Source organism: Octodon degus, unplaced genomic scaffold (genome assembly GCF_000260255.1).
Source record: "Octodon degus isolate 3935 unplaced genomic scaffold, OctDeg1.0 scaffold00029, whole genome shotgun sequence".
NCBI lineage: Eukaryota > Metazoa > Chordata > Mammalia > Rodentia > Octodontidae > Octodon > Octodon degus.
In genome coordinates, this window is record NW_004524605.1 from 5,976,292 (window position 1) to 5,994,614 (window position 18,323).

Here is an 18,323-nt window from a genome sequence, read left to right on the forward strand (position 1 = left end):
TCGCGGGCAGCTACTCACGGCGTTTGGTCTCTAAAAGACGGCGGACGCGAGGCGACGAGAGCACGAACTGAGTCCCACCAGTCGAAGAAAGGCGGCGGCGGACGAAGCCACTGGAGCGGCACCGCGCGGCGTCGGCCTTTATAGGAGCGGGCGCGGGCGCCGAGGACCCTGGGAGCGGACGCGTCACACAGCCGGCGGGGCTGGCCGCCGAGATCGCCTGATGGCAGTGCAGCTCCGCGGGGTGGGTCTGGGGCGCCGGCCTGGGGGCGGCGCGACTGGCGCCGGGCCGGGCAGAGGGGCTTTTACCTCACCCTCACCCTCCAAAGCGTGGCGCCTCCTCCCAAACCCGCGCCCAGGACCGACTGGGATACCTCCGCGGCTCGGAAGGGTCTTTCAGGCAGGGGCTGTCTTAAGCTCAGTGAAGGACCGTCCCTCCCCCAGAGGCCTGGAAACAACAAACAAAAAGGGGTGTGGGGCGTGCGGTATGTGTGTGTGTGTGTGTGTGTGTGTGTGTGTTGCCTTCCCTCTCCACAATAACTCGCCGGGGCTGGGCTCTGTGTGCGTGTGCGTGTGTGTGTTGCCCTCACTCTCCACAATAACTCGCCGGGGTGAAATATTACCATTTTCCCTCGTTCACCAACGAGGGACAAGTCCCGAAGCGCTTAATAGAGAGCCAGGATTTGACTTTTGCGATTCCTAACACTTTCCCCGACCCTTGACCTCTATGAGGCTTCCAGAGCGAGCCCAAACAGCAATGGTTGAGAAACCCCAGGCCTAGAGAAAACAGCCGTCCAGCAGCCACCCCTTCACTGCGCGCTCACCGAGCCCCTGGAGGGCTAGGCACCCCACACCCGCCCCGTGCTGGGCGTCCGGCTGGGAACCTCGCTGCCAGGCCCGGCCTGGACAGAGCCCTGTTGTACGGCCTGCTCCCCGGAGGCTGCGATAAGGTCGACAGGATGGAGTGGCTCTTGAGGACAGGGCGGAGTCTGAAAGTCCCTGCCTAGCCTCACCTTGGTCAGGGATTGTGCCCTGCTCTGCCTGAGGAACTGTCCCCTCCCCTCCCTAGGAGGCCAGGCACCTGGGGCGCTCAGCAAACAGGCACGTGACAGTCTTCCTGACACCAGGAGGACAAAAGACGCTCCCACACAGGGCCCCCTGAAGAAACCGGAGATCTGCAGCTCCTCTGGGCTGGGACTGTGCAAGCAAGCCAAGCGGCTCCTTGGGTTACCAAGTCTTTGTCTGCAAGCCGTGGTGTCCAGTGTCTGCCAGGTGCCACCGCTGATGACAGAGATGAAAGGCCCACAGCTCCACTTTTCCTCTGTGCACAGCCCCGCCTCCACCCCACCCCACCCTGCCGGCGTCAGGCTTCCCAGGCAGAGCCCACGGCCCTGGGGTCTCGCTCCTCAGCCTGTGACGTCCAGGGTGGTGGCTTTATGACTGTAGGCATCTTAAGCAGAACTGAGCAGGGCTGGGTCATGCAACTACCTGAGGACACAGCACAGACTCTGACACAAAGTAGATACATATTTTTCCAACTGTCTGAGAATCTCTAAGGGGTGCTCCTTTTAAAAATGGAGATTTGGGGGATGGGGATGGATCTCAGTGGTAGAGGACAACATGCTTAAATGCACAGAGCCCTGGGTTCAATACCCAGCACAGCTCCCCAAAATGGTTATTTTCCTTTAACTTGTATGTGCCCATTAAGGTACAGATTATAAAAGAAACTGGTTGCCTCGGGAAGGAAACTAGGTGGCTTGGTATTGGACATTGGAAGCTGGATGTGGTGGTGCGCATCTGTAATGCCAGCACTCAGGAGGCTGAGGTGGGAGGTGGAGGAGGCCCTGGCTTAAAAGAGGAGGAGGAAGGGAGGGCAGGAGGGATAGATCTGAGTAGAGCAGTTCTTTTGCTGCAGTCTGTTACAAATTAATCCTCAATCTGGTGAAGTGGAATGCACCTGTAATCCTAGCTACTCAGGAGGTAAGATAGATCACAAATTTGAACCACCTAGGAAACACAGCTAGATCCTGTCTCAAAATAAAAAGGTCAGAGGATGTAGCTCCATGGTAGAATGCCCTCGTTCAATCCTTAGTATCACAGGGACAAAAAGCCCTCTCAAAGGTTTGTAAAAATAAATAAGAAAACAATACATGGGCCAGGGAGATAGCTCAGCAGCATAAGTGCTTGTCTGGCAAATGCAAGGTCATGAGTTTGATCCCCAGTACCAAAAAAAGGAAAAGAAAATAAGAGAAGAAAAAAAATTCATGAGCCATATGTCAAGGAAAAGGCAGATTCTCAAGTCCACAATTAATGAATCTAATGGGGGGGGGATTTTGTCTTATTTTAAAATCTGTGTTGTAAAAACAGTTCTCCAGGTGACTGTTCTCTCTCTCTCTGTTCTCTCTCTGTTCTCTCTCTGTTCTCTCTCTCTCTCTCTCTCTCTCTCTCTCTCTCTCTCTCTCTCTCTCTCTCTGTGTGTGTGTGCTTTTGCCTAAACTAGCATAAGCAGGAGCTTTAGACCCTTGAGCTATCTCACTGGCCCCCAGGTGACTGTTAAACCCTATAAGTAGGGGTTCAGTGATTAAGCAGGGGCAAGGAGCCAGCAGTTGTCAGAAGTGACTGGTTTGGCTCCATGCTTTCTGGACTCATCCTGTGCTCCCTTGAGCCCTCCACTCAAAAGGACCAAGATGGTAGCAGGGCTATGGGGAACACAGAGGTGTGGAGTGACTCCTCTCCCTCAGGTATCCACAATCACTAGCCCCAGCAAGAAAGGAGTGTCCCCGAGTCCCCTTGGTCAATATGGATATGGAAGGTGCAAGAGCAGAATGCCCTTGGTTCTGGAGCTGTTCCTCACTTCACCCCTTATTTCAATCACCACATACACCATGTAACCAAAACCTCTTGTTCTATCCAGGAAGGAAGTAAAAGCCAGTGTCAAAGAGCTCTGAGGCAGCTCTAGCCCCAGCCCAGATATTGCTTCTTGACCCCACTCCTCAGGAACTTTTCTGATTTGCAAGTGTTCCCAGCATACCTCCAGGGTAACTAAAGGCCCAGAATTCAAGCAGTCTACAGGGCCAAATCTGGCTTCTAGGCTACATCCCCAGAGATAATTTCCCATTATAAATGTGGTCATCACTGCTCTCAGTCACAGGATTCCTAGAAGGAGCAGTATGGTCTAAAATGGGACTTCAGAGTTGAGTTCAGTTCATAGTCTCTGTCTCAGACAATCACTCATGGGTCAGACAGTGTGTTCCAGCCCATAGTGATATAGGGCATATGCTACAGGGTTGATATTACACCTCCAAGTAATCAAATAATATAAGGAAAATGTAACTCCAAGCCTGCTAGATGTCTGGTATACTGTTTGTGTTCTCTAAAATGCAGGAATGAATTCTAGGAATAATGGAGGTAAGAGTCGGAAGAATTTATTGAAAGAAAGCTTCTAAGAGGGACAGAAGGAGATCCCAAATGGGCGGCCTGGAGAAGCTGCTTCTCGAGGGAGTTACACAGAGTAAAACTATGAGGGAAGATGGGATAAAAGTATAATGGATAAGATTACATGTACAGTTAGTAATATTGATCCAGGGAAGTCACAAGGTGGGTATTAGGTAGCACAGAACTATGGTCAACCACTAAGAGTATAGTCACTTAGATACTAGTTAAAAGGGGACCAAAAGGGGAAGCCAGTCACATGTAGCAAGGACACTTGGGACAGTCAAGGATTTTCCTGGAAGGGGTGGGCTATGGAGGTTTTGGTCCCCCACCCAAGATGACTGATGTCTGTTTAGAGTATCAATCACTGTTGGTCATCCTGGGGCCGGGGAGATGGCTCAGTGGAATAAGTGCTTGCCTGACAAGCGCAAGGTCCTGAGTTCAATCTCTGGTACCACACACACAAAAAAAGGAGATCCAAGGACCTGCAGAGAGTTGTCTGCAGAGGGCTCTGAGAGTGGAGAAAACCATCCACTGATCTGTGCAAAAGTCTTCACAGTCTTCCATGATGAGAAGTCATGGTAGCAGCCAAGGAGAAATGGCAGGTAACTGGGCCTGGACTTCTCTGATTCACACTGAATGTTAAAAAGCCCAAGGAGCATCATAAGACTTAAGGCCTCAAAGAGCCACAGAGAAGGGCAAGATGACCAGGAAGGGGCATCTGGGATGTGACAGGACCACTAGAGTCCGAGCCAGAGGCATACCACAAACGCAGACACCAGTGGACACAGCAGGGAGGAAGGGTGGCGTCAGGCTTTACATCTAGATGTCCCCCAGAGCTTTGTGTGCTCTGAGGCGGTTTTGGAAGGTGAGTGGACTACCTCGTTACTATAGCTGCATTACTGATGCAAGGTGGGGTCCAGCCCTAAGAGGTGGGTCACTGTGTGACCTGGAAGGGCTTTTCTCTCTCCCTGGCTACTTTCTCCACATTCTTCCTCTGGGGCAGCATGAAGGGAGCAGTTTTGCTGACAGACCCCTGCCCATGCGGTTTCTGCCATGGAGCCAAGTAGCTATGGACTAAAAACAGCTAAAGCACAAGAGCCAAAGTAAACCTGTCCTCCCTTAATGTGTTGGTGTCACACGCAGAGTCCCAGGGAAGAGAAAGTGACGGGGCCAGATGAGGGCCCTCTACTGGCAGCGAGAGTAGAGGAGGATGGTAACGACTCATGCTGCACAGCCTTCCATGCCCAAACCCTCCTCCATGCCATCACTGCAAATGTTCCCAAGATTGTACGTAACCATGAGCTGGGGCAGGCCTGGGGGACCTGACTGGCTGCACCCCTCCAGTGATCGACCCTACACTGACTTCACTGAATTCGCCACACAGTGACCAGACTAAGTGCTGTGAAAAGTAGTGAAGAAAGCTACCATTTTGGTACACTCAAGGCTGCGTATTCTGACTTTAAAATTTCAAACAGGCTGGGCATGATGCACATTCCCATAATCCCAACACTCTGGGAGGCTGAGGCAGAAGGAGTGTAAATTTGAACCCAGTCTGGGCAATTTAAAAATAAAAAAGGGGCTGGGTGTGCAATTCAGCGCAAAGGCTTTTGGTTCAATTCCCAGTATCAAAGGAAAAAAATGTTAGCATAGGGCTGGGGAGGCAGGTTAACAATCTAAGCACCTGCCTGGCAAGTGCGAGGACCTGGGTTTGATTCCTGGTACTGCATGCTGTGCTGGCCACTGAAACTGGATGTGGTGGTGCACACCTATAATCCCAGCGCGGGGGAGGCTGACACAGAAGGATCACTATGAATCTAGCTGTGTAGCAAGACCCTGTACCAAATAAATAAAGATCTTCTTAAAGTATTTGTAAAAATGTTATCCTACTTGCTGCTAACATCTCATGTAGTCTGGAATAGGGGCTTCCTCTTGCTGCCCTCAGTCTTCTGGCTTTAAGTTGGAGCTTTACATCAATAATGAGACATCACAGGGATTTTGTGACAATTGCTTTTTGTGACCATATCACTAAATTTAAACATTTGACAATATCAAGTGTTGGCAAGTATAGAGAAAGCGAACACTTACATTGTGGTTTTTTTTTTTTTTTTTTCTTTTCCAGAACCCGGGATTGAACTCAGGCCCTTGCACTTGCCAGGGAAGCACTTATTCTACTGAGCCATCTCCCCAGCCCCTATAATTTGGTACACTTCAGAAAACTGACACTATCTACTAACCTCAGTATACACAGTGCTTTAAGAACTACAATTCTAGATACATACCGAGCAGAAGTAAGTGCTGAGCCAGGTGTGGTGCGTGCCTGTAATCCCAGCACTCCGGGAGGTTGAGCCAGGAGGGTCACAAGCTCAAATGCAGCTCATAAGATGTAGTGAGATCCTGTCTCTAAATAAAAAACCTAAAGGGCTGGGGATCTAACTCAGGGCAAGGGCTCTAGGTTCAAAAAAATAAAAAGAAAAGAAAGGAAGGAAAACAAAAGCACTTATGTCATCCACCAAAAGATAAAACTTGTGGCAATTCTAGTAGTCCATTTTTAGTGCTTTAATAAAACACCCATGGGCCAGGGATATAGCTCAGTGGCACAAGCGGCTGCTTGGCAAGTGCAAGGTCCTGAGTTCGATCCCCAGTACCAAAAACAAAAAACACCCACAGCTGGGTACTTTATAATGTAAGGCTGTTTACTCGGACCACAATTCTGGTTCATGGAGGGCACAAAGAGCATAGAGTCCTGGTAACCGTTTCCCTGTCTGCCACATGGCACGGCAGAGAAATGAAAAGGGAACAGGCCATGCAGTGAAGGGTCACACCTGCATGGTGGCTTTGCTTGGTAACAACCTGCTCCTTCTGAAGAACTCACTCTCCTGTGAATTAGTTCTTGAATCCCATCCCAGGGCAGTGCCTCCTTGACCTAATTATCTTGCACTTAGTTAATTTCAGAGGTAAGGAGCCTCAGAAAGCATCTTGTACCTTACCACCACCACACTGGCAACCAAGCTGCCAGCGCACGAACTCTTGACAGGAAACCCTCAAGTCACATCCAAACCATAGCACCAGCTTTATTCACTAGAGTCAAAACTTAGCTGGGCCTGGGGACATGTACTTGTACTCCCAGTTACCTGAGAGGCTAAAACAGGATGTTTGTGAGTTTGAGCTAGCCTGGGTAGCAGAGAAAGCCTATCTAAAACAAAACAAAACAAAATATGTTCCATATTCTTAGAGTAAAAATTAAAAGTAACAATCCATCAACAGTAACAATAATTTATTATCATGATATACAACAGTGTAAACAGAAACTATTGATATAAAGTGTAATGTGGATGAATCTCACAATGTTGAACAAAACAGCTAGGTGTGGGTACTTCAGTGAATTCTAAAGCTGCCAACACACACACACACACACACACACACACACACACACACACACACACAGAGGCAATGACTAATGTGAGGGAGCACAATAAAGGTTATGTTTAACAGGTGCCAAATACTGCTAAGGGAAGTCTCTGGAATGTTAGGGCTTTTTCTATATTGATAGTATATGCATATAGTAAATTCACTAAGCTACAATTCTCTGTATACTGCCTGCAAATCACAACACATAAAAGAGGAAAAAGTGACATGAATGTATATAACATGCTTATCTTAGCATGGTGCCAGTGACAATTCTTGAAGGAACTTGTAGTCCCCGTAGCCCGTCTTTCACACAGCTGCCAAACCACGCACGGCAGCACTGGAGTGGTGGGAGACACTGGGGGAAGGCAGGACCCCTGAAAAGCCCCTGCACCCACAGGGGATGTTTTCGCCCATACTCCAAGAGGCTATCCTGACCCCTGAAAGCTAAGGAATATCCTCTACACTTGAGCCTGCCAGGGCAACACCTGTGGTGGGTCCTGGACCTATCCCAGGAAACTGCTGTGGCAGTTCAAGGTGAAAGGCATGTACATACGTGTAAGTGGTGGAGAAAGGTTCATGGTCCACCTCTGTACCCCACACCACCAGAGACCAGGCACTCCTGGGGCCCAGGCTGGATCGGAGAGGTTAAGCCATAGTGGGGGGCTGTGATGCAAACCTAAGGCTGGCAAACTCACCACAGGTAAGTCAGGGATTCTTAGAAAAGAATGGCCCACATTCCGGTCTCCCACAAGAGAAAGACCACATGGATGTGTGGGCATCACCCATATACTCAGAGTGGCCACACCAACAAGCTAAAGGCAGGGGATAGGATGGTCCAGCCCAACTTCTGAAAACTACTAGCACTGGCGGCTGGGGCCAGCAGGTGGTGCCAGAGGACGAGGCCTTCTGGAATGTGTCCTCCCAGAGCCTGCTTCTTCCGAGGCTGGCCTGGCCTGGCCTGGCCCAGACTGGCTCTGAGGTTTCCTCTCCATTCAAGGACACAGGCACAGTCCTGTCCAGAACTCTAGTCTGGCAACAAGAGGCTGAATTCCAGTGCAGCTTGGCTCAAAGTTCAGGGTGACGTGGAAGTAGGCTCCAGCCCTGGAGAGAGCCAGGGAGCCTCTGTGACAAGCAGAGTAGGTGGGTAGGCTGCTGACAACAGGGTAGCACATTCATCATAGATGAGAGATGGCAGATGTGACTCATCAGGGCCACCTATGTCCCCCTATGCTTCTGCTCCTGACAGGACCCAAAGGACCCAGCACCAACCTTGTCATTCAGGCCAGTACCACCAGAGAAGGCAATCAGAATGTCCTGTAGCCTACTCAAGCTGAGCTGTCCCAGCAGCAGGATGTGGTGACATCAGTGAGGAATGTCACCTGAGGATGCCTACAGGATGTCTGCCAAAGGAGCTGAGGTGAACATGTGTCCAAGCTCAGCCAGTGTATCTCACTGGCTGCCACTATGGACTATACCAGTCACTGTTTGCCTAGCACCTTCCCCCGCTTCGCTAGACTGTGGTAACAGGTGCTAAGCAAACTAAAGAATGTTAAGAGGGAAATGCTATGAAGAAAATTGGTTTGGAAATTGAGAGGAGGGCAATACATTAAAGTAGAAGCCTGCACAAGATAACACTAGCCTTGGAAAAAAACATGAAAAGCAGGCGAGGTCATGTACAAAGGCTGGAAGGATGAGATTGGCAAGGTCAGCAAGGCCACTGCTGTTGGTGCGCAGTGGAGATGAAGAGGGATGTGGGCAGAGAAGCGGGTGAGCACAGCATGAAGAGCTCGCTAGATGTCATCCCACTGGCATCAGGCACCTTTGGTGGTGGAGGGCAAGCAGCATGTGGCACCACCTGCCCTGCAGCATACACAGATCACTTTTGGTCATGCGGGAAAGGAGGCAGCAAAACTTATTAGGTGGCTCAGACAAGGGCAAGGGGCACTGGAGAGACCAAGAAATAGAGATATGGCTGCTGTACTGCATGTGGACAGAGCATGAAAGGTGGTACGCGATAAGACAGGAGACACCACGAGATGCTAGGTAGACTTGGCCCACATTAAATAGGCAGTGATACACTAGCTTGAGCTCAGGGAAAAACACTGGCTAGGGATACAAATTGGGGTTCTTGGGTGAATACACAGGACGAGACCACTGAGGTAGCGAAGAGTTTGGAAGTCTGAGTAGAAGTCCTAAGGGTAGACAGTAAGACTAATAAATGCAGCATAGTGGCACATGAAAGAAACTAGTCCCAGGAATGTTTTGTTTGGTCATTTTGCATCTTAGCCAAGAGGTCAAGAAATGGTCATTCATTTCAAATGCTGGCTGTAATTTTTTTCTTCTTTTAAAAAAATTTGTGTGGGGGGGGGCAGCTCAGCCCACCAGGGGGCGGGCGGGCTGGCATGTGGTGCTGGGGGATTGAACCGCAGTCCTTGTACTTTGCTAAGCTTGTTCTTAGTAGGTACTTTAGACCACTGAGCCATCTCACCAGCCCCGCTGGCTGTAATTTAAAACATTTCCTTGGCAATGTGAAAATCACCTTGATGAAACAGTTGGCTATCAACAAAGTAGTGTTGAGAACATGATAACTATGACAAAACGGACAGAGAACATGTTCTTTTTGAGTTTTGCTAAGAGGAACATAGAAAAGGGCAGATACTTAGGGGGCTGAAAGCCAGAGGTGTTTGTTTTTATGACTGAAGATACAGTGCCATGTTAGTAAGCTGATCGGACTACTGATGGTGATCTTCCTGCCTCGCCCTCCCAAGTGCTGGGATTGTACGCATGCAGCACCACACTAGGCTTGTTTTAAGTATTATACTGATAGGTGAAGTAATTGTGTCTAGTGTAGTGTACAGAGGGGAAGTGATGGCAACCGGAGAAGACTCTGACACAATGTCCTTTTAAAGCCTGAGTATCTTGAGTGTAGGGGACCGTCTGGTAGTAACTATGTTCTTTGGCATCTGTGAGTCCAAATTCATATAGTTGTGTCCACTTTTCTAGCCAGGTCCTTCTGTACAAGTGTAGCCAACAGGCTCCAGTCAAATCTCAGCCTATGCTACAACAGCTTTCCTCACACCAGCACAAGAACCCCCCCGACAGCTGACAAGTATCTCTAGGGTCACTAGGTTATGGCCAGCACTGTCCTACAAACTACACTTCTGTTGTCTTTTGACCTTCTTGCCTCCTAGCCTGCTTTTCTTTTATAGCCTATTAGTGTGAGCCGTTTTGTACTTACCTCCCACGCGTGCATGTTTCACAAGGGAGCTGCCTCTTATGCACCACATTCTCAGGACTGAGTGCCACCTGGCACATAACAGGCACTAAACAGTTGTAAGTTTTTTTTTTTTTTTTTTTTTTTTTTTGCGGAACCGGGGATTGAACTCAGGCCCTTGAGCTTGCCAGGCAAGCACTTATTCTACTGAGCTAACTCCCTGGCCCCCCAACAGTTGTAAGTTTGAATCGGTCTCTTTTTTGTCATTTAAAGCCTGTTAATTTAAAAAAAAATATTTTCATTTATATATTTGGTACAGTCTCACTATGCAACTCAGACTTGTACTGATCCTGTTTTCAGCCTCCCTAGTGCTGCAAATACAGGCATGCACCACCATGCCTGGATTCTGTCGCAGGCTCAGTGAGTCCTGGAGGCAGGGCCAGTATGGCATATGAGACTGGGGATCGAACCCTGGTCCCTGCACATGCCAAAGTCTGCTGAGCTATCTCACTGGCCCGTTCCTTTTTTAAGACTCCTGGCTGACCCAGAGAAGCAAATGAAGAAACCACAAAGCTGCAACGACATAGGTCAATACACCTGGGGCCAAAAACCTCAATACTTTCTTCACACACAGATCTGTGACAATGAAGTCAATGTGGCTCCAAGACCTTCTAAGGCTCTTCAGTCCCTTGTAATAGCGAGGACCTGTGATGGATTACCCAAACCATGACAGGTAAATTGCGCCAAGTCACTTGGCTCAGCTGGTGCCTGGTAGTGTCTTACCCCACAGACCTTACTCAAATGAGTGAGCCTCTTTTTGCCTGACTCACTGTGCTCCCCCAGGCTACACCCTGGCCAAAACTAAGCTATCTTCCTAGAATCCCATATCCCTCCCCCTACAACACATACCCTCTCTTCCCTGTTTGTCAATTCTCTCCTGCCTCCGTTTTAGGCCAACATCCTCACCCTTGGCATCAAGATTTGAAAGCCTTGAAATGTTCAGAAAAACAAGAGCATATAGAAGACTTGGAATGTCAGGAATGCAGTCAGAGACTTCACTGAAGACTCTCCCACCCCACCTGAACCAGATAAGAGCTGAAGCACAGCCTGGGTTCTATCAAGTTAGCGCAAGTGGGAAAGGCTTCTTGCACCTGTAAGATACGAAGGTGATCAGCCACCCTGGCTTGGGAAGTGAGAACTGCGCTTCCTGGGAAGCCCAAGCTCCTGGCAAACAAGCTATCTGACCACCCTATATTGAAGCAATGCCCAACCCTGGCCTCAAAAAGAATGAACTGGCAACTTAAGTTTTGCCTCATTTAATAAATGCTTTAGTGACTTCAGGGATCCAGTATATTTCCATTAACTATTACTTATGAAATATTTTAAGTTCAAACTGGCTGACACAATACCACACATTAAGCTGAAAGTGGGGAAAAAAGGGTAAAAGCGTGTGCAGAAGTGTCTGGCACCATGTGAGCCACAGTAGCCATATGCAGTATGCATGTGTTGATACAGACAAAACTAACAGGAGCTGCACTCAGAGACAGTTTACACAGTAACCATCAGAAGATTTGGTGGCGTACAAACACCCTACAGGAACACTCTTGCCGTCCTGACAGAAGGTATCCACAACCATTAGCAGTGATTATCTCACAGGAGTAGGCAGGAAGATGGCCACTTTTTAAAAAATCTCTGTTGCTTGACTTTACTATATATACTTTAAAATTCTTCCAATGACTGAGCAAACTGAGCACTCAGATTAGAAGTGGGCAGCATTTGTGGGGTCATCTTTTTATCAGAATTAGTGTGGTTAACTGGACACCAAAAAGACAGCTGTCAAGGCTCCTGGCTCCTCCTGAAGATTCCAAAGTAGGGGTCCTCAGAGGGGTGGGTAGACAGGTAACGAAGGGTGGGCAGGAGATCTCATTACTATCCTTGCCAACTTAAGCATGTAACTGTTATTTTCTACCTCAAGCTTATCAGAAACTATTCTGTTGTAGTACCAGGAATAGAACTCAGGGCCCTGTGCTGGCTTAGGCAGAAACTGTGCTGCTGAGCTACATACCCAGCCTAGAAACTCAAAATTTAAGTCATTCTTAGTTACAAGAGTACCATACTATGCCAACTGGGTTTGCAGGAAGAAAACAGAGTATTTTACTTAGTTACACCTTTAAAGTTGGAGAAGCGGGCTGGGAATTTAGTTCAGCGGTGCAGTACCTGTGTGGTGTGAGGTCACGAGTTTGATTCCCTGTACCTACCCCCCAACCCCTTTTTGTGGTTCTGGGGATTGAACCAAGGACCTTGCACTTGGCCAGGCAAGCGCTTATTCTACTAAGCTATCTCCCTGCCCCCCAAAAATGAAGGGGTACTCAATTATATTAATATCTCTTCTAAAGATATGGAGTTTTCCTTTCCAGTATGTCAATCAAGGTTCCCTGTGAGCACTGTATTTTTTAAAAATTAATTATTTGTGTGTGTGCGTGGCCAGCTCAGCCCACGAGGGGGCAGGGCTGGCTGGCATGTGGTGCTGGGGGATTGAACCGCGGTCCCTGTGCTTTGCTAAGCTTGTTCTAAGTAGGTGCTTTAGACCACTGAGCCATCCCACCAGTCCGAGCACTGTATTTTTGAAAGCAAAAGTTTGATAATGGTAGCATGGCTGAGTCCTCTTCCTACTCAGAGTTAGGCAATTAATTTTACAAATTAATCAGAGTGAATATTCCTGAAACACAGGTCACTGCCTGAATTCTAAGAACAGGTCACTTGACTTAGGCCAACACTTAAAAGGCCCTGCATGAAAACCCCCCTCACATTTCCTAACAGGCCTGCTAGACTTGGCTTCCTGAAGCAGCCTTCAGTCACGAACAGATCACTTTCTCTAAACTCAAGGATTCAGAGACAACATCAAATACGTACTCCTAGAAGCACTTACTTTGTACTGTGGAAGTTCCTGGAGACAATCCTAGGCAAGTGAACTACTACTGACCCATATCCCCACTATTTTTTAAAACTTTTAACATCAGTTGTGGTGAACCTATGGCACATGAGTTTTCTCTTAAGACAAAAACGTCAACTGCAGTGTTGGCACTTTATGGTAAATAAGTGGGTTTTGGGTTGTAGTTTGAGCACTCAGCTCTAAAAGGTTCACCATCACCGCTCTAAGACAATGTCTGGCTAAGCTGCCTGGGCTGGGCTCAAAATTGCAGTCCTCCCATCTCGGCCTCCTGAGCAACTTAGCTAACAGGGATGTGCCGTTAGCTTCTCTGCACATCTTTAACATACTACATGTTGTAGGCTGTCACTGCGGCTGACAGTGGAATACCAAGGAAATCCACAAATCAATTAAAAACTAAAAATAAACAAGTACCTCAAGAGGCTTTTTAAAAAAATCCACAAGTCATCTGGTCATACACCCAGCTCTATTATATTTATTTTTTGGTACTGGGGACTGAACTCAAAGACCTTGCGCTTGGCAGGTAGGCACTGTGCCACTGAGCTGTATCTCCAGCACTGCCCCCCAGCTTTAATAAAAACTCCAGCTTCTGATTTCTAGACTACATATTCCACACTGTTCATGTGGTACATTTCACCAGTGACTGACCCTTAGCTCAAAGGTGGAAAATCCAGGCCTACCTACAAAGTTGTATCTAAAACATATTTTAGACCTTCTGGGGCCCTCCAGATCTTCACTCCAGCCAGCATGAAGGTCCAGCATGTATGTGGAACTTCCTCCATCAGACAGGTCTGGGGTGGAACCCTGTGGCAGAACTCCCTGCAGAGAGGCTACAGGCAAGACCCACCCAGCTGATCCAGGGGCAGAACATCTTGCTGGAGTGGCACAGTGGGCTGCAGCAGGAAGAAATGGAGCACAGCAGCCAGACCCAAGCCACACCCACCTGGATGAGTTTAAACTTGGTAGATCTGGACCTGGTGCTAAGGTAATGACTCTACCAAAGCTCTACACCAAAGGTCAGAAGACAGTGCTATACAGAATGATAAAGAGAAGGAGCAAGATGCATTCTCAGGCCCCGAGCCCACCCAGAACACAGGAGACAACAGCATACAAGAAATCGGAAATCATACCTGAAATCTCTGAAATAATAGCGTCTGAAGTAAAGCAACAACTGCAGAAAGCTAAAGAAGAATCAGAAATAATTTCTGGGCCTGGTCAAATAGTTCAGTGGATTAAAGCACCTGCAAGCAGGCACAGGGACTGGGGGTTCGATCCCTGGGCCTGCCATGCTGGGCTCGCCCAAAGGGAGTGCTGAGGCCCCAACTGAGACTGAGCGTGGTGGTGCGCGCCTGTAATCCCAGCTCTTGGGAGGCTGTAAACAGGTGGATCACTGCAAGTCTGATCTAGCAGTGAGACCCTAAACACCCTGCAGACCCTTTCCTAAACTACAAAAACAAAAAACATCAACCCAATTAAAACCACACCAACATGTAATAATCAAGATTGCAGAAATTCAGCAGAGAAACAGTATACAAAAAGCCACAAGAGAAAAACATCACATTTAAAGGAAAACCCATCAGAACAGCAGATTTCTCTTCACAAATCAAGTCAAGAAGAGCATGGAGCAAAGTACTTCAAGTCTTGCAGGAAAACAAATTCCAACCCAGACTGAGATACCCTGCAAAACTCTTTCAAGTTTAATGGTGAAATACTTCCATGACAAAGAACTAAAGAATTTCATGACAACAAAGCCAACCCTACAGACTACTACAAGATATTCTACAGAGGGATCAAAATGACAACTCCATGAATGAGAATGGAAAGAACCCACCAAATAGGTCAAACAATTAAACACAGGAGGAAAAAAGAGGCATACAATAGCAGTTTTTCAATTATTCTTTTGCATACAGCAGGAAAATATTTCCATCAGCATACTCTACAAATGGACCTCTCCTGCACCCTATGGGTCATGATTCTGTCTGGGGTCCACAGGGTGGATATTAAGGAAATAGCAGTAGCTCAGTCCCACAAATGACACCTGGCCACCAATAAGCGTCAAGCATACTGTCCACGTCCACCACATACCAGAACTTTATACGATATCCTATTCCCAAACTGTTAGAAGTGTTGATTATATATTTACCATTCCAGTATTTTTGTTTTAATTCTTAGTAATTCTTTACTATCATGAAAACTTTTTCTTAGTTGATATTTTTGTCTATATTAACCTAATCAAATACTACGAGTATTTTGAGTTGATCACAGATTCGTACATATGATACACTACATTCTGGTCTCTTAGCTGAACTCACAATTTAATTTTAATTTTTGAATATTATTTTGAGGGGCTTGTGGGTTAACTCAGTTTACAGTACCTGCTTGGGCATACCTAGGCAAGTGCAGTCCACAGTTCAATCCCCAGCTCCACAAGCTGTACCAGACACGCCCTTAAGACAGCCTGAGCCAGTCCCACCACAAAGTATTATTTTGAAATAATTCTGAAAATTGATAATTTTCTGAATAATTTTAATTTTTGTTTTATGATTTATACAATTTGACTTACAATCTACTTATAAGACATGGTATGATATTTTCTCCTAGTATTAGAAACTTTCAAGGTGCCAGGGAGATGACTCAGTAGAATAAGCGATTCCCTGGCAAGTTGCAAGGGTCTGAGTTCAATCCTCGGTTCTGCCAAAAAAAAAAAACAAACCTAAACTTTAAAAAGTATATTTCCAGGCTACAGGATAAATCCTGAGAGTACTTGGCTGACCTTATCAGATACAAAAGTTACATTTCTTGTTATATAGGTCTTGCTATATCTTGGTCTTAACCGTTTGGCAGAAAAGTATAAAAATGAGGTAAAGTAAGTCCATATTAATACGATGAGCTGTAAAAGGCTCAAGTCAATAACTTCTGAGGATAACCCACTAATAAAATAGACTGCTAGACAATGTTAGATTGTTTAGTTGAATTCAAACACCTATAGTATTTAGATGCCAATAAAATATTCACCACTGGGGCTGGTGAGATGGCTCAGTGGTCTAAAGCACCTTAGAACAAGCTTAGCAAAGCACAGGGACCACGGTTCAATCCCCCAGCACCACATGCCAGCCAGAACGCCCCCTGGTGGGCTGAGCTGGCCACACACACACACACACACACACACACAAAATAAAAAAAATTCACCTCTGACAGGCCAAAAAAAAAGGATACAAAGGAGAAATCATTTTGTATTTATATACACAAACTAGGATAAGTTTACAGCTACTTTCACTTAATTCAATAAGAGGTGTTCTAACAGTGTTTGGACAGAATATCCTGTATGCTGCTGTACAGTGTATTGACTATCAAAACTGTCCTATTAATCAGCTGTGAAACTGTCTCATCCATATCTTTCAATAAAAAAAGTATATTTCCATTGACTTTATATTAGTTATCTTTTACACACACGCACGTGAAAATACGTATATAACCTGACATAAGATTGCCCTTTTTTGGGGTCTTTTTAAAAAAATTTTACTGTATTTTTTTGTTGAACTGTTTTTTTTAGGAGAGGTTTACTTTTTGTTTTTGGTGCTGAGGATCAAACCCAGGGCTTCCAGCTTGCCAGGCAAGCATTCTACCACTGAGCCAAATTCCCAACCCTCTGACTTAAGACTGATACTGTTTTGTGGAAATCTTCAATGACCTTTTAAATGGGGTTCATCTAATATATTTTACATAGTCCTGCAAAACTACCATTTTGAGAGCTCTTTATTCTTTATCCAGGACCATACAGCAACTTCTTTTGCTTTCTGGACTACCGTCTTTGTTACTATTTCGAGTCTGTATAAATGAAAAATATTTTAATCTTAGTTTTCAAAGGTATGTTTGCCAAGTATAAAATTCAATGAGGACAGATTTTTCTATCAGTCTTTTTTTTTTTTTTTTTTTTGCGGAACCAGGGATTGAACTCAGGTCCTTGAGCTTGCCAGACAAGTGCTTATTCCACTAAGCTATCTCCCCGGCCCCCCATCAGTCCTTTGTATATATGCTTTAATAATTTCTTTACAATTAGTTTTGGACAATTTCATTTTTGATTTTACTCATATTTCTTGTGCAAAAGTTCACTTTTCTTGGAAATGTGGTGCTACAATTTTAACTGAATTCAGAAATTTACAACCTTTAAATATTTATTGCTGAACTACTTTGAGAATTTTTTTTTACATTATTCAAAAGGTTTTATTTTTGTGAAAAACAGGAATAAACACTTCAAAGCCAGAGATTATATGTAAGATAATTACAGGACTAGCATCTATGCCTTACTACCTGTCAGTTAAGCCAAGGCCTCAGGTTATGACATAACGGGTAAGTCCACCCCCTCGGACCTCTCACAGCCTCCAGCAGTGTCGCAAAATATTCAGGATCACATGAAACCTCTTGTCAGCCTTCAGAGTTGTGAACTCCTTTATGTCAGCTTCCACTATAAAATAATGACCTTTAGTATCCTTTGTTTCTTCATTAATAAATCTTTGATAGAGATTTCTAGTTATAGAGTTCATAGACTTCTTCGATTGATGAACAATCTTGTATTTGCTAACTACTGCTTTATTGATTTAATAACATTGTTAATTTGAGAATAGGTTAAGCGGGATTTCATGTACGAAAGAACTCCATTGAATTCATCAGTAGATATAAACAGCATTTCTTTAATGTTTTGTTCTTTTGGAGGCTTCTTTTTGGGTTCAGGTTCCTCAACTTTTACTGGCTCTTCAGCATCAAGATCTGATCCACTAACCAAGTTCTGTGATACTGTTACTTGAGGCAAATGGGGAGGAATGTTTTCGTTCATATGTTCCACATCTTTATAATCTTCTTCAAGAGATTCAAAGAGTTCCTTGAGGGAACTGTTGGTTTGTTCTTGATACTGAATTTCCATTTCAAATTTATTTAGAAGTTCATTTACTATAATGATCTCTTCTCCTATTTTATTTAATATAGTTTTCAATGTAGGTTCCTGGCCAAGATTTCTTAATGATAGAGTTTTTTAAATACTGCCAATCTTTTCATTAACATGAGAATATAACTGTTCCAGCTCCGAGGTCATCTTTTAATCCAGATTTTCACTTCCTGCCGGGTGGCAGCAAAGGGGCCACCCGCAGCTGAGTTACCGGCAAGAAAACTCGAGCCTCCATCAGAAACTCCGGGGATGAAATTCAAACTACCCCTGAGAATTCTAATTATATAAGTTTCTTGATTTTGGCAGAGTAAACTATTATATGACTGATCTGTAAACTCTTTTTCTTCATCTGCAATTTTTTGTTATATTCATTTAAG

The 18,323-nt window shown here is 45.8% G+C and overlaps 1 protein-coding gene and 1 pseudogene across 3 annotated transcripts in view; both read right to left on the reverse strand.

The window, feature by feature from the left end:
• Positions 1-1,318, reverse strand: part of Skp1 (S-phase kinase associated protein 1) — a 20,858-nt gene extending 19,540 nt beyond the window's left edge. The window contains exons 1-2 of one of the 3 annotated variants that reach the window (XM_023713275.1): positions 1,229-1,318; positions 372-445 (exon numbers count right to left, since the gene is read on the reverse strand). The gene's annotated coding sequence lies outside the window, so the exon portion shown is untranslated. Of the gene's footprint in view, positions 1-18; positions 146-371; positions 446-1,228 lie in introns of those variants that run through there. The other 2 variants (XM_023713276.1, XM_004629358.2) reach the window with 2 other exon arrangements.
• A 15,934-nt stretch (positions 1,319-17,252) lies between these two features.
• Positions 17,253-18,093, reverse strand: LOC101561485 (annotated as a pseudogene).
• Between the last annotated feature and the right edge of the window lie 230 nt (positions 18,094-18,323).